Genomic DNA, 12768 nt, shown 5'->3' with positions numbered 1-12768 from the left:
CCCGAGCATTGAAATTGTGAGGGAGGGAAGAGGAGGCGCCCTGGAGGGGGGCAGGGGGACAGAGGGGGTGGCGCTACCGAGGGGGGCATCGAGGCTGCCTGGGGCAGTATGCACCCTAGGGCCGGCCGTGCCTTTCTCTTACATTTTTTACTGCAAGTGACATAGTGTTGCATGCAACTCTGCACATTTAAAAAAAAAATTCTCCTACTGCTGTTCTGAGTAACACTGGGCAGTGGAAGTGGGGGCAGGGAATACACTGCCTAACTAGGGAAATGAGTCATAAGTGCAATTTATGAGACATAAGCGCGACTTTATAACAACAAAAAGAAAACTTAACAATATGCATAGGTTGGGCTGATTTGATATTCAAGCACTAACAATTTCCAGTGCCAGGTTCTTTATTTTAACTCTCAAGATCCTTTTTTAACAGTAAATTCTTAATCACTTGATTACATTGTATTAACACAACCAGAAAGTCCCATCTACTGGGAAATACAGCTCCCCAAGAACAACCCACATGCTGGTTAATCCTGTCAGAGAGTTACTAAATCATACTAAATTTTTCTGTCTTCCAATTGGCCTTTTCTGTCAAAATTTCTGTATGTGACTGGAGAATGCAAGAGTTTGTTGTTTTGTCAGATATTCAACAGGAAGGCAGTTGCAGATTAGTAGAAGCTACAACAACATATGCAGACAGAGGATCCAAAATACAAGTGGTATCATGGCTGCCTGTAGATGAACTGAATTCATTTATATATTGAATGGAGATGGAACTGCAATTATATAAAAGTCTTCATTATACAGAAAGCTAAAACGGAAAACTTCGTTTTAAAGTATAATTCAGGCAATTATTCAGTACTTTCTGACATACAGATTTGTAGTTCATTTGAGATGTGATTGGCTGCTTAAAATGTATTATGCTAAGTTGTAGACATGATGAAAGAGGCAGTTATTCATCCACTACTTTAAAAACCATCCTTATAGAAAAATAATGTATCCAGTTATCACCCAGGCTCTTTTCTGCTCTTTCTGGGGGAAGGTGATTGAGAGAGCAGTGGCAGACAAATTCCAGGATATGTGTATGTGTGTGTGTGTGTATATATGTGTGTATATATATATCCATCCCAAGGGTATTGACCCTTTCTGGCTCTCCCATTGGCTGTGCTGCTTGCTGCATCAGCCATTGGATCATCAACTCAAGTGTACTAACATTCCATTGGCTGAGTCCACTCCTCTCCTCCGCTCACTGTTGGCTTGGCCACATCTTCCCTATCTGTATAAACCACCAAAATGGATGTCTCTTCTAAGGAAGACACTTCTTCTGCTGCTCCTTTGCTCCTCCACATCTAGCTGTCTACTGAGCCGCCTTTCTCTGCTCATGAAGAGCCTTCTACTGCCACTGCTTCTCCTGCTTGGCTCCTCCATGGCTGGCTGCCTACTGAGGTGAGCCACGGGCCGTAAGCTATTCTCTTATCCAGGAGACAGACAGCATGGGGTCCAACAGCTACCATTTTGCCCTACCTTGGTCACTGTTAATAGCTGATGATGACTGGCCTATCCATACCAGTGTTAGATATCACCTACTGCCAATGCTTTTTCTCCATCCCTCTGGGCTGCATGAAGAGGCTGCTCTTGCCACCTGGATGGCCAGTCTGGGGAAGCTGCCTTCATGTCCTGTTGGCCTATCCCTCCAGCTCTTCCATTTTCCCTCAATGGCTGCTGCTAGGCAATCATAATATTCCAAGCTTGATTCTGTCAGTAGCAGGTGGGAGGAGGAGGCCCTTTCCAGACCTATTTGGCCTTTAAAGGAGCAGCAGCCCCTCATGACAGCCAGTGTGATGTAGCAGTTATCACTTCAGAGCAGGGTCTGCCAGACCCAGGTTCTTACTGTGGAAACTGACTGGGTGATTTTGGACCAGTTACAGACTTACAGCCTAACCTACCTCACAGGGTTGTTGTGCAGATCAAAAGGGGGAAAGGAGAATAATGTGAGCTGCTTTAGTCCCCACCGCATCTGTGTGACCATCATCATCCCCCCCCCCCCCCCCGCACTGCCCATAATTATTCTTCCTTATTTCATTCTGGGCCTGTTTCTGGGCTTTGAACCACCACAAACATGAGAACACACATACGCACATGCAGGGAGGAAAGCCAGCAGCGGGGTGAGAAGACAGAAGGATGGGTGGGTGGGTGAATGCCAAGTGTTGCGAGTGGGTAGGATGACAGCAAGGGAAGGGGGTGAGTGAAGGCCGAGGATTGGAGGGTGGAAAGATAGTAAGGGTGAGTGAATGTCACAGGTGGGGAAGTAGTGGAATGCCAAGAGAGTGGGGTTAGTTAAAGAGGTGGTTGGAATGGGTGGTAGTTGGAGGGAGTGGGGGTGGGAAGTTGGGGATCGTGAGAAGACACCAAGGGTGGGGAGAATGGATGCCTTCACTTCTGCGGGTGGGAAGATAGCAGGGTTGTGGGAGGGACTTGCCCAGAGCCTCTTTCTAGAGCCCAATGTATTTTCCCCTATAATGGGCCTTATTCCTGGTTCTTGGATAACTCATCTTCTCTGGGCCTTTTTCAGTCTGGTTTCAGGCTGAGCTATGGAATGGAGAAAGCTCTGGTGGCTTTAGTTTATCTGAAGAAAAACTCATACACTACTGCAAATTTTGTTAGTAGTAGTGCTACTGGATGCTTATTCTTTCCTACTTTTAAAGGGCTCCACCTGAATGTAAACAAAGGCTATACCTCTTTGTTGCTTTTTAAATTTTTTGTATTTTTAAGTGTGCATGTGTGTATGAGTGTGTGTATGTACCTGGAAGTCACGGTGATCTCTGTTGACTGACTCTGGCAACAAAGAGTTGCCATTGGAGACCACTTATCAGTTTGGGTACTGTGAGGTTTTACATTATGAGGTCCTATCTCCCCCTCAAAAAACCATACCTCATTGCAACACCTTTAAAAGTAGGAAAGAACAAGAGTCCAGTAGCATTACTACTGACTAACAAAATTTGTAGCACAGTATGCACAGGGAACTACCTTTACTTTTTTAATGAGTTTTTGTGAGGGTATGAGCTCACTTCTTCAGATAGCTCATGTAAGCTCATTCCCTGCCAAAAAAGTTGTTGGTCTTTAAGGTGCTTCTGGACTCCTGCTCTTTTATATTGCTACAGACAGACTACCCAACTTAGACTAACTTTAAAAAGAGCTATAAACAGAGTTAAAATACAAATAATGCAATTAAAATACATACAAAACATAAAGCATTGGTTGCGAAGGTGGGATAACTAATTGAATGCCAAATAACAACAAAAATCTTTGTCTGCTAATGAAAGATAGCAACAGAAGGGAACTGATTAATCTTCCTGGGGAGAAAATTCCAGTGCTTCAGTGTCATGACCAAGAAAGCCCTCTCCCAGGTTGCCACCTGCATAATCTCAGGTTGTGGGGACACCCAAAGCAGTGCCTCCAAAGAGAACCATAATGGACAGGCAGGTTCATAAGGCAGGGGTGGTGAACCTTTTTTCTGCCAAGAGCCATATGGATATTTATAACATCATTCATGGGCCATAAAAAATTATCAACTTAAAAAACAGTGCTCTGCCAAAGGAGAATGATTCAGGCCAGCAAAATTAATGCAAATAATTGTTTTTCTATTTGAAGTCATATGGGAAGAGCCTAATCTGGTGCGCGCACACACACACACACACCCGGCCCGCCCGACCTAGGCAAATGCATAGGTCCAGGGCTTTCTTGTAGAAAAAGCCCAGCAGGAACTCAGTAGCATATTAGACCACATCCCCTAATATTAGCATATTAGATCACACACCCATTATCATATTAGGCCACACCATCTGGGATAATCAAGTGCAATCTGAACTGTGGCAGTAAGTTTTCCAGGCCCTGTGGCAATTCTGGCCGGCCAGCGAGGTCCCAGGGAGGCTGCCGCACAGTACATCTGGGCCCTGTGATTCCTGCCTGACCCTGGGGAGGCTGCTGCACAGCGCAGCTGGGCCCCACAATCCTTGTTGGCCAGCCAGGCCCCAGAGAGGCTGCCACATGGCTCGTTTCGGCCCAGCAACCCCCAAGGGCCACACCAAGTGACCCTGAGGCTGCATAAGGCCCTTGGGATGGAGGTTCCTCACCCCTGTTCATAAGGGATTTGGCAGTACTTCAGGCATCTCAGTCCCAAACCATATAGGGCTTTGAAGGTCAACACCAACCCCTTGAATTGTGCCCAGAAACACTGATTTCAGAATTGGTTAGGAGGTACCAATCTAAGGAAAATGAACATAAACTATTAGTCTAGCTAAGTTACAATACAAGATAGTTACTTTAGATCAAGGAAACACATCCCTACCTCCAGGTTTTGTTTTGGTTTTGAGCAGGAACACACAGGAATGCAGTTCCAGCTGGCTTGGTGTCGAGGGTGTGGCCTAATATACAAATGAGTTTCTGCTGGGCTTTTTCTACAAAAAAGCCCTGCCTACCTCCCTACTGCCCCCTGACAGAGGATGGAGTTTACATGTTATAGCAAAGTGAACCCAGAATAAAAGAAAACCACACATTTTAATAAGTCAGATGCTTTGGTGAAAGTCTCCCCCCACCCCTCATCCATTGTTAGGAATCCTGCCACCGTTGGCCGTCCAGCCCTTCCTGGAGCAATACAGCTGCGCGAGCAACATCGCTTGTGTCACATTAGACCACAAATCTCTTGTTTTCGTCAGGGTGTATTAGGCAGGGCTCAGACGTAAACCGCACCTTCAGTTCATCACAGGCTTTTTGACACTCCCCTGTCCATTGGAGGCCGGAACTACCTTTTAAGGCTTGCGGACCATTCCCTTTTGTTTTTAACAGTTTGGTGAGGGGTAGGGTGACCTCAGCAAAGTTATTGATGAACCTCCTGTAAAAATTGGCAAACTCCAGGAAGCTCTGTAGTTGTTTGTGGGTGTGGGGAGGTTCCCAATCGATCACTGCTTGTATCTTGTTCGGGTCCATCCCCAAACACCCCCCCCAGTGGATATGCGATCAAGTTCCGTTTTGTGGAATTCGCACTTGGACAGTTTGGCAAACAGTTTGTGCTCATATAAGGTCTGGAGTATTTCCCTCACCAACCGGACATGTGAGGGTAGGTCCTGGGAGTATATTAAAACATCACCCAGGTAGCAAACCACGCCTTTGTAAAGGTACTTGTGCAACACTTCATTGATTCATATTGTCCGAGCGGGGTGTTAAATGCGGTTTTCCACTCGTCCCCTCTCCTTGATGCGCACTCGGAAGTACACATCCCGGAGATTGAGTTTGGTAAAGATTTTCCCATGAGACACCTCCCCCAAGAGATCTCAAATGAGTGGGAGAGGGTGCGCGTTACTCATAGCAATCGCATTTAACCCGTGAAAGTCAGTACATAGTTGTAAACTGCCATCTTTTTTCTTTCTGAAGAGTACGGGTGCGGCATGGGGGGACTTGGCAGGTCGTATGAAAACCCTGCGTAGATTCAGCTCCAGAAACTTTTGTAGTTCCTCCCGCTCTCCTCGGCTTATTGAGTATAGTTTGGCTTTGGGTAGTGGCTCCCCCTCTACCAGCTCAATAGCACAATCCGTATCTCGGTGAGGGGGTAGCTCGTCCACCTCGAGCATCAAACACCTTATGTAGATATTTGTATTTGGGGGGTAGGGTGGGTGCCTCGACTTTGGTGACACATAACTTTTTCAGTTTGCGGGGGGGGTGCGGGCCCCACTTTTTGTCCCAGCGATGACTTTTGCACACCAGGTCTAGAAAGTATATTGTGTGTCCATTGGACATGCGGGTCATGATTGGCCAGCCACTGTAGGTTGAGGATAGCTTGGAACTTGGCGGCTGGGACTATGATGAAGGTGCGGGGCTCCCAGTGTTCTCCCCCCCACACACAATTGAAGCACAATTTGGCCTTGGCTCTACGGTCTTGCTCCTCTTGTGAGAGTGACTCAGGGGCCTTTTTGGGGAGGCTTGATCTTGGGGGTTACTCTCGGCCCTCTTTGGGGGACCCGCTTTGTTGTTTCTTGTGGAGGGCGATCATCTTGTTGCGATCCTCTATCTCAAAGGCTAATGGGATCCAACCAACCAGGTCCTTCGGCTCCCCTGCGTTTAGGGCTTCGCCATAAATTGTGGAACTCGGGCCCCTCTTGAATTGTTCAATTCTGGCCCCTTTGTCCCATCTATGGACCTTTGAATTCAGCACCCTGAATTCGTTGAGGTAGTAACGCACCGACCCTGCACCCTGTTTCAGGTCTTCTAGGGCCGATATGGCATTGGTCTCTTGCAAGGGGTCCCTGAAGTGGCGGCATAGAGCCCTCAGGAGGTCCGTGGTCGAATTTAGGGCTGGGGACCGACTTTCGAAAAGGGTGATATACCACTGGGCAGCCGCCCTGCGGAGGCAGCTCCTGATGTATACCACCCGCAACTGCTCCGTCGAAAAGTTGCATGTCCACACGCTGAGGTGACCCCGTACTGACACTATGAAGTAGGTGAGGTCGGCAGGGTCCCCATCGAACTTTGCCTCACTGACCCAAGGTCCACCTGGCACTGGGGCAAGTTCCTTTGGCCTGGATTGGGGCTGGGGGGCCAGTTCGCCCCCTGCGGGCAGCTCTCCTCCCGCTGACAGATCTCCTCCCATAGGGGCCCCTGGTTGTTCGCCCTCTCACGGAACTTGGGGGGCGCAGCCGTGACCCACTCCGCCACTGTCTATAGCTGCCAGGCGAGGTTGCGCATCTCCTGGATTAAGAAGGTGTGCATGGCCTGCATTTCCTCACATAGTTGGCTGCTCTGGCTGGCGAGGGCTTCTTGCACCCACTCATTAGTGCCATTCCCCGTGCCATTCTCATGGGGGTAATCCCCTCCACTCTCGTCACCCTGGAACCCCCACGGGTGGTAGGACCTCTGTAGCCCCAAGAGTCGGATGCGGTGGTGGGGGTCCTCTCTCAGATCTCTGATAATACTCTCCCGGAAATCCATGGAACCCCACTCACTCCTCCGAACCGTCACTGTGGCTGGAGTCACCCTCAGCCCTTCGTGCTTTGTTTCCTCCTCATTGGTCGTAGAGGTTATAGTTGTCCCTGTACCTTGGTCCTGTTTGCCAGCCATCGTTAGTCTGGGTTCAGGCCGCTTAGGGATGGGTAGAGTTTCAACAAAATGTCAGACCCAGAGGCAAGGAACAGACAAGTAAATTTCAAGATCTTTATTCCAGCATCATAGGCAGGTACAGGCGTTGTCAGAACTGGCTCTCCTGCCAGTTCCTCGCTCTTATAATCCCTTGCCTTGACCATTATAATTCAAACCAAGCACACCAAGCTGCAGTGGGGATTTTGTGTGGGTTCCCTCGTACTCTATCATCACCCCAGATGCCTGTTATCTACCCCCTCAGCCACATCTCCACCGACTCCCTTGACCTTGGTTGCATAGTAACGTGCAAGTTTCCAGACATGCCACCCTCCCTCTAGATAAGCAGCGGGGATGCTTCAAAGCAATCACCCAGCATAACAAGCACAAGCATTAGCATTGTATAATGGTTAGCCATTTGAATACATGTGGCAAGAGGAACAAAGATGGAATGACTCTTGACAGCAGGGAGGATTCATTTCATGCAATTCGAACTGCAGCAGGTTCAAATATTTCATAATCCAAGATCCATATAAACTTAATCGAAGGTATTAATCTGTGTCTTGATGAAATCTGCTGTTGAATTCTGTGAATCTTCCTCAAACTCTGTAGAGTCCTGCCCAGATTCCATAGAATACAATTGAATTCAAGGGCTTTTTTCCAGAATTGTATGGCAATCTTATATAGATTATAGCTCCTTGACATTTATTTATTTTTATTTTATTTTTCTTAAAATTAATGGTTTCTTTATTCATAAAGCTACCGAGAGGACAGTTTGTCCTAGCAGGTTTTTCCTATTGTTTTGTGTTGAATATTTACTTCATTTATTGGTTTGGTTTCCAGACTGTATTACCACATCTTGGCTTCGAATTATTGCTTCCATCCTTGTGTAATCTCTCTTATACACAATGCTTTTATCACCAGCTTCCCATCTTTTAGGCAACTTGGAGACATCTCCCTCTGCTTTAATTGGTTGTTCTACCTGTAAATCTTCTATTTACATGCTATTTGTCCCAAATGTACTGCTGGCTCCAGAAATAGATTCCAGGCTGCAAAATGAATGGGGGGTGTTCATCATGAAAACAACTTTAGTTTGGAAAGAAACAGATTTTCCATTTTATTCAGTTCATATAAATCCCCCAAGACATATCTTTTAAGTCCTGATTTTCTCTACAGAGCATATTTTTTCCAGGTAAGGGAGGTGAGATTTTTTAATCTGCTGCATAGTAAAATATTCATTTGGAACAATGGAGCAGACAAAGGCCTTAACTAGTTGCCACCACTCTGCTTCTAGGGTTTTATTGGAGAAGGTCCAGAACATTCTCTCCTTATCACCTAGGCAACTCCATTTTCAATCAAGGTGTGCCCTGTCACATGCCCAAATATGAGGCATTAAGGACTCAAGCAGAGTAAATGAGAAAGTTTATTAAACACTGTAACAGTTGAACAAACAAACAAAAAAAAACAGGACGGAATTAATACGGTGCACTGAAAATCCACAGAGCAAAATTTGCACAGGAAAACACTGGCTGGAAAACAACAAGCCATTTTTTGGGGGGGAGGGTCATCTAGTAGCAGCCAACTTATGGAGATCTCAAAGAGTTTTCAAGGGAAAAGTCATTCAGAGGTGGTTGTCCATTGCCTTTCTATATGTAGCAACCCTAGACTTCCTTAATGCTCTCCCATCCAAGTAGAAATCAACTGCTAAGCTTCTGAGATCCAATGAGATTCGTCTAGCCTGAGCTATTCAGGTCTGAGCAGCACTTCTATCTTACTTGGTTCCTATTCCTGTCTTAAGCAATGGACCAACTCCCTCCAAAAGCAACATCACTACCACTCAACTTCAGGGAGTGAACACCCTCCCTCCATGTGCAGGGCTTTATATGGCCTCTGTTAGTGTTCTGTCTCCTTGACAGTGATTGGTGTCAATCTTCACCAGGCCCAATCCTGAGGCTTGGAGGGTGCCTGAAATATGGAGGCAAAGGAGGAGGAGGGATTTATACCCTGCCCTTCACTTGGAGTCTCAGAGCAGCTTACAATCTCCTTCCCTTCCTCTCCCCGCAACAGACACCCTGTGAAGCAGATGGAGCTGATAGAGCTCTGAGAGAATTGCTCTTGAACAGAACAGCTCTGCTGAAAACTTGTGACTGACCCAAGGTCATACTAGCAGATGCATGTGGAAGAGTGGGGAATCAAACTCAGTTCTCCAGATTAGAGTCCACACACTTAACCACTATACCAAACTGGCTCTCTACAGAGTTAGCTGTCAGGCTGCTAACAGGTAGGGGTGTGCATTCAGTTCAGCCGAACTATATAAAGCACCGAATCACCCCTGATTCAGTAGTATACGGCGGCGTATACTACCGATCCCATTTTCAGGCCATTAAACAGGAGCCGTATATGACTCCCCGTATACTTCTGTATAAATATTCGGTATACGGAAGTCAATGGAAAAAGCGGGAAAGGGGCTTCTGCAGCCTCAGGGGAGCTGCTTGCTTACTTTCCTGCCTTTGGAAGCCTTTTCCTGCCTCTCCCATAGCCTCCCTGGGATCAGGGAGGGAGGGGGAGGGGGACAGGAGCCCCAGCAGCCAATCCAAAGCATGCATTTGCTAAAAGCATTGCAAATGCATGCTTTGCAGGGCTGTTGTGTAGCTGATAGCTGGGCTAATCCCTCACCATCAGCAACATTGTTGTTCTTTTGTTCTTGGGTATCCAAGTAAACTGTGTTCTCTGGCCAATCACAGAGCAGTGCTATTTTTTGAAACTGCTCTGTGAGTCAGAGAACCTTTTTAAGGAGTCTGCCTGGCTGGACTCCTCCATTGCTGTTGTGTTGGTGTGTTGGTGTGAGAGAGAGATTGTGCTGTGCTGGCCCTTGGCCTCAGCTGCTGCTGCTCTCTCTCAGCCTTGCCTGACCTGCCAGACAGTGCCTGGAGAAGAGAAGACGTCTAAAGGTAAGACAGTCTTGGGGTTCTTGTTTTTATTTTAGTTAGTAAAAGGACTTTTTAAGACTCAGAGTCCCTTTACTTATCCAGATTTGGGGTGGGTGAGTACTGGGTAGCTTATTTGGGGTTAGGGGGTTCTGCTGGGGGTGGGGGCCTGGGGTGTGGGGTTTTGCCAATTTGCCCGTATCTTACTTTAGTGAGAGGACTTTTAAAAGTGCAGTGTCCTTTTACTTTTCTTGATTTGGGTGGCTTGGTTTTCTTGGGGTTAGGGTGAAGGGTTTTTTGGGGGGGAGGGGTTGGTAAAGTTCCTGTATTGCTAAAAGTTAAGTTTTTTACTGTTTTAAAAGGCTTCTGTGTTTGATTTGTTGCTGCTGTGTTGTGTTGCTGTTCCTTTTCTCTCTGGTTCTTGGGGGGGGGGGGCTGTTTGGCCTCATTTTCATTGTTTAAAAGGCCACTTTTGTAACAGTTGAGTTTGTTGGCCTTCTGTTTGGATCTATTGTTGCAGGGGTTTTTTTTTGGGGGGGGGGGTGTTGTTGACTGATTTGGCCTGAGGTTTCTTATTGGTGAAAAGGCCACTTTTTTAACAGTTGAGTTTCTTGGCCTTCTCCTGTTGTCCCTTTTCCTGGTTCTGGATTTTTTTTTGGGGGGGGGGGGTGTTGTTGACTGATTTGGCCTGAGGTTTCTTATTGGTAAAAAGGCCACTTTTTTAACAGTTGAGTTTCTTGGCCTTCTCCTGTTGTCCCTTTTCCTGGTTCTGGGTTTGAGGGGGGAGGGTTGTTGTTGACTGATTTGGCCTGAGGTTTCTTATTGGTGAAAAGGGGAGTTCAAAGTTATGTTTCTTTCTGTCACGTTTTGTTTTTTTTTAAGTTACCTCTGGTTGGTGTGAGAGGGTTGGTGTGTGGGCTGTGTGGGGTGGGGTTTTTATAGAGTTGTTTTTGGAGCCTGAGGCTGCATTCGGTTTGCCTAGGGCCACTAAATAGGCTGCCCCACTAATAAGGGTGTTTTCAGGGATTGCGTTTTTTGAAATTTTTTTTAAAAAATTAATCCAGTTTAGGGCTTTATCTTCTTTCAAAATTCAACTAGGCCAGATAGGGATGATTTAAAAAGATTTTAGGTTTCTCCTAAAAGGCAGCGTGACTACTAGGCCACATCAGGCTCCCTTTTAAAGAGACTAGGGTTGCAGTGCATCTTGCTTTCAGCAACTGAAAGCTGGTGCATCCTTAGGTTTCCATAGGGTAAACCACAGCTTCTCTCAAGTTAGGGGACACTTGATTTCTAGTTTGCAAGGAAATCCGGTTTGTCCCAGGATCTAGTTAGGAGAAATTTCACTAGGAGGATATAACAAGAATTGCCTTCATCTCAAGGTAGCCTTTTAAAAACTGTAGCCAGGTAGAGGCAGGATCACCTAGTCTCCTAAACTTTACCAGATCACTACTACCCCAACCAAAAGAAAGACAGGTTAGGGACCAAAGAAAAACAAACAAGTTTTGGTGGGAGGGTTTTTAAAAAGAAGTCAGGGTACCTGTTGGTTCAGGGTACAGTGCAGTAAGTTAGGTTTGTAAAAAAAAAAACCATTCTCAGTTCAGGTTGTGTGAGACTGGCCAAGGGTGACATGAGTGACAGGCAGCAGAAGAGGGGCTCTGGGAGCAAGTCCAAGGAGAAGACTAGAGGGGTGGAGGGGAGGACCCAAGTCTCCCCCCCACCTGTGCATAGGGTCACTCCACAGCCGCCTACCAGCACTCCAACCTCTGGCCAGAGTGTGATGAAGAAGGCCCGCCTTGGGCCCTTCATCGAGGCTGCTGGTGGGACGCCCCCAGCAGAGGTGCCATTCGGTGCTGGCACTGAGCAGGGGTCTGCTGCTCGGGCAGTCTCTCTTCCAGATGATGTCGCTTGGCCTCAGCAAGAGCAGCCCTCCTTGGAGATGAGCTTTGGGGACAGTTTTCTGTCCAAAATGATCACCCCAAGGAGGGTGCAGAGTGTCGTGCAGGAGCTGAAGCTGGTTGAGGAGGACCAGCCCCCTTCTTCGGTTCCTATGGGCACCAGCAGTCCTTCAGGGGATGGCCAGGAGGGGAGGTCGCTTGGGGTGGAGGGGGAAGAGATGGATACATGTGAGGTGCCTCCATCTCCACCCACCCCCTCAGCAGCCAGCCCCTCCTGCCACCCCGAGACACGATGTGTCTGCCCCAAGCACCTCACAGGAGGTGGCTCCAGACACCAAAGCTGCCAGTCAGCTTGGGCATCTGTACACCTCCAAAATCTGGAAGTATTTCCAACTTATGGATGATCCACACTATGCGCAGTGCCAGCTGTGCACGGCCCGGATAAGTCATGGGCGGGACCCTTCAAGGGGTGATGCGGAACCACCTGCGGAAGCACCATCCAGCGGTGCATCTTAAGGGGGAGAAGCAGGCTGGTGCTGCGATGCCCAAGCAGCCAACATCACCCAGCCAGGAGGTCAGTCCCATCGCAACTACCTCTGGAGCTCTCCAGGAGCATTCCGTGGGAGTACAGGAACACCAGCCATCTCTGCCTGAGATGTTTGGTAGGGGTGCCACCAGTGTGCCAAGAGGGGGAATCAGGTATGGCAGGAAGGTGATCGCCTGGAACCTTACCAGGTCGGTCGCCCATGGGCTTCCATTTTCAGTGGTCGAGAATCCTGGGGTGCTAGGGTTGTTTGAGTACCTGGCGCCCTGGTACAAAGTTT

The sequence above is a fragment of the Heteronotia binoei genome, chromosome 5, assembly GCF_032191835.1.
Source record: "Heteronotia binoei isolate CCM8104 ecotype False Entrance Well chromosome 5, APGP_CSIRO_Hbin_v1, whole genome shotgun sequence".
Classification (NCBI taxonomy): domain Eukaryota; kingdom Metazoa; phylum Chordata; class Lepidosauria; order Squamata; family Gekkonidae; genus Heteronotia; species Heteronotia binoei.
The sequence above is the reverse complement of the archived record's forward strand: the minus strand, read 5'-3'. Positions refer to the sequence as shown.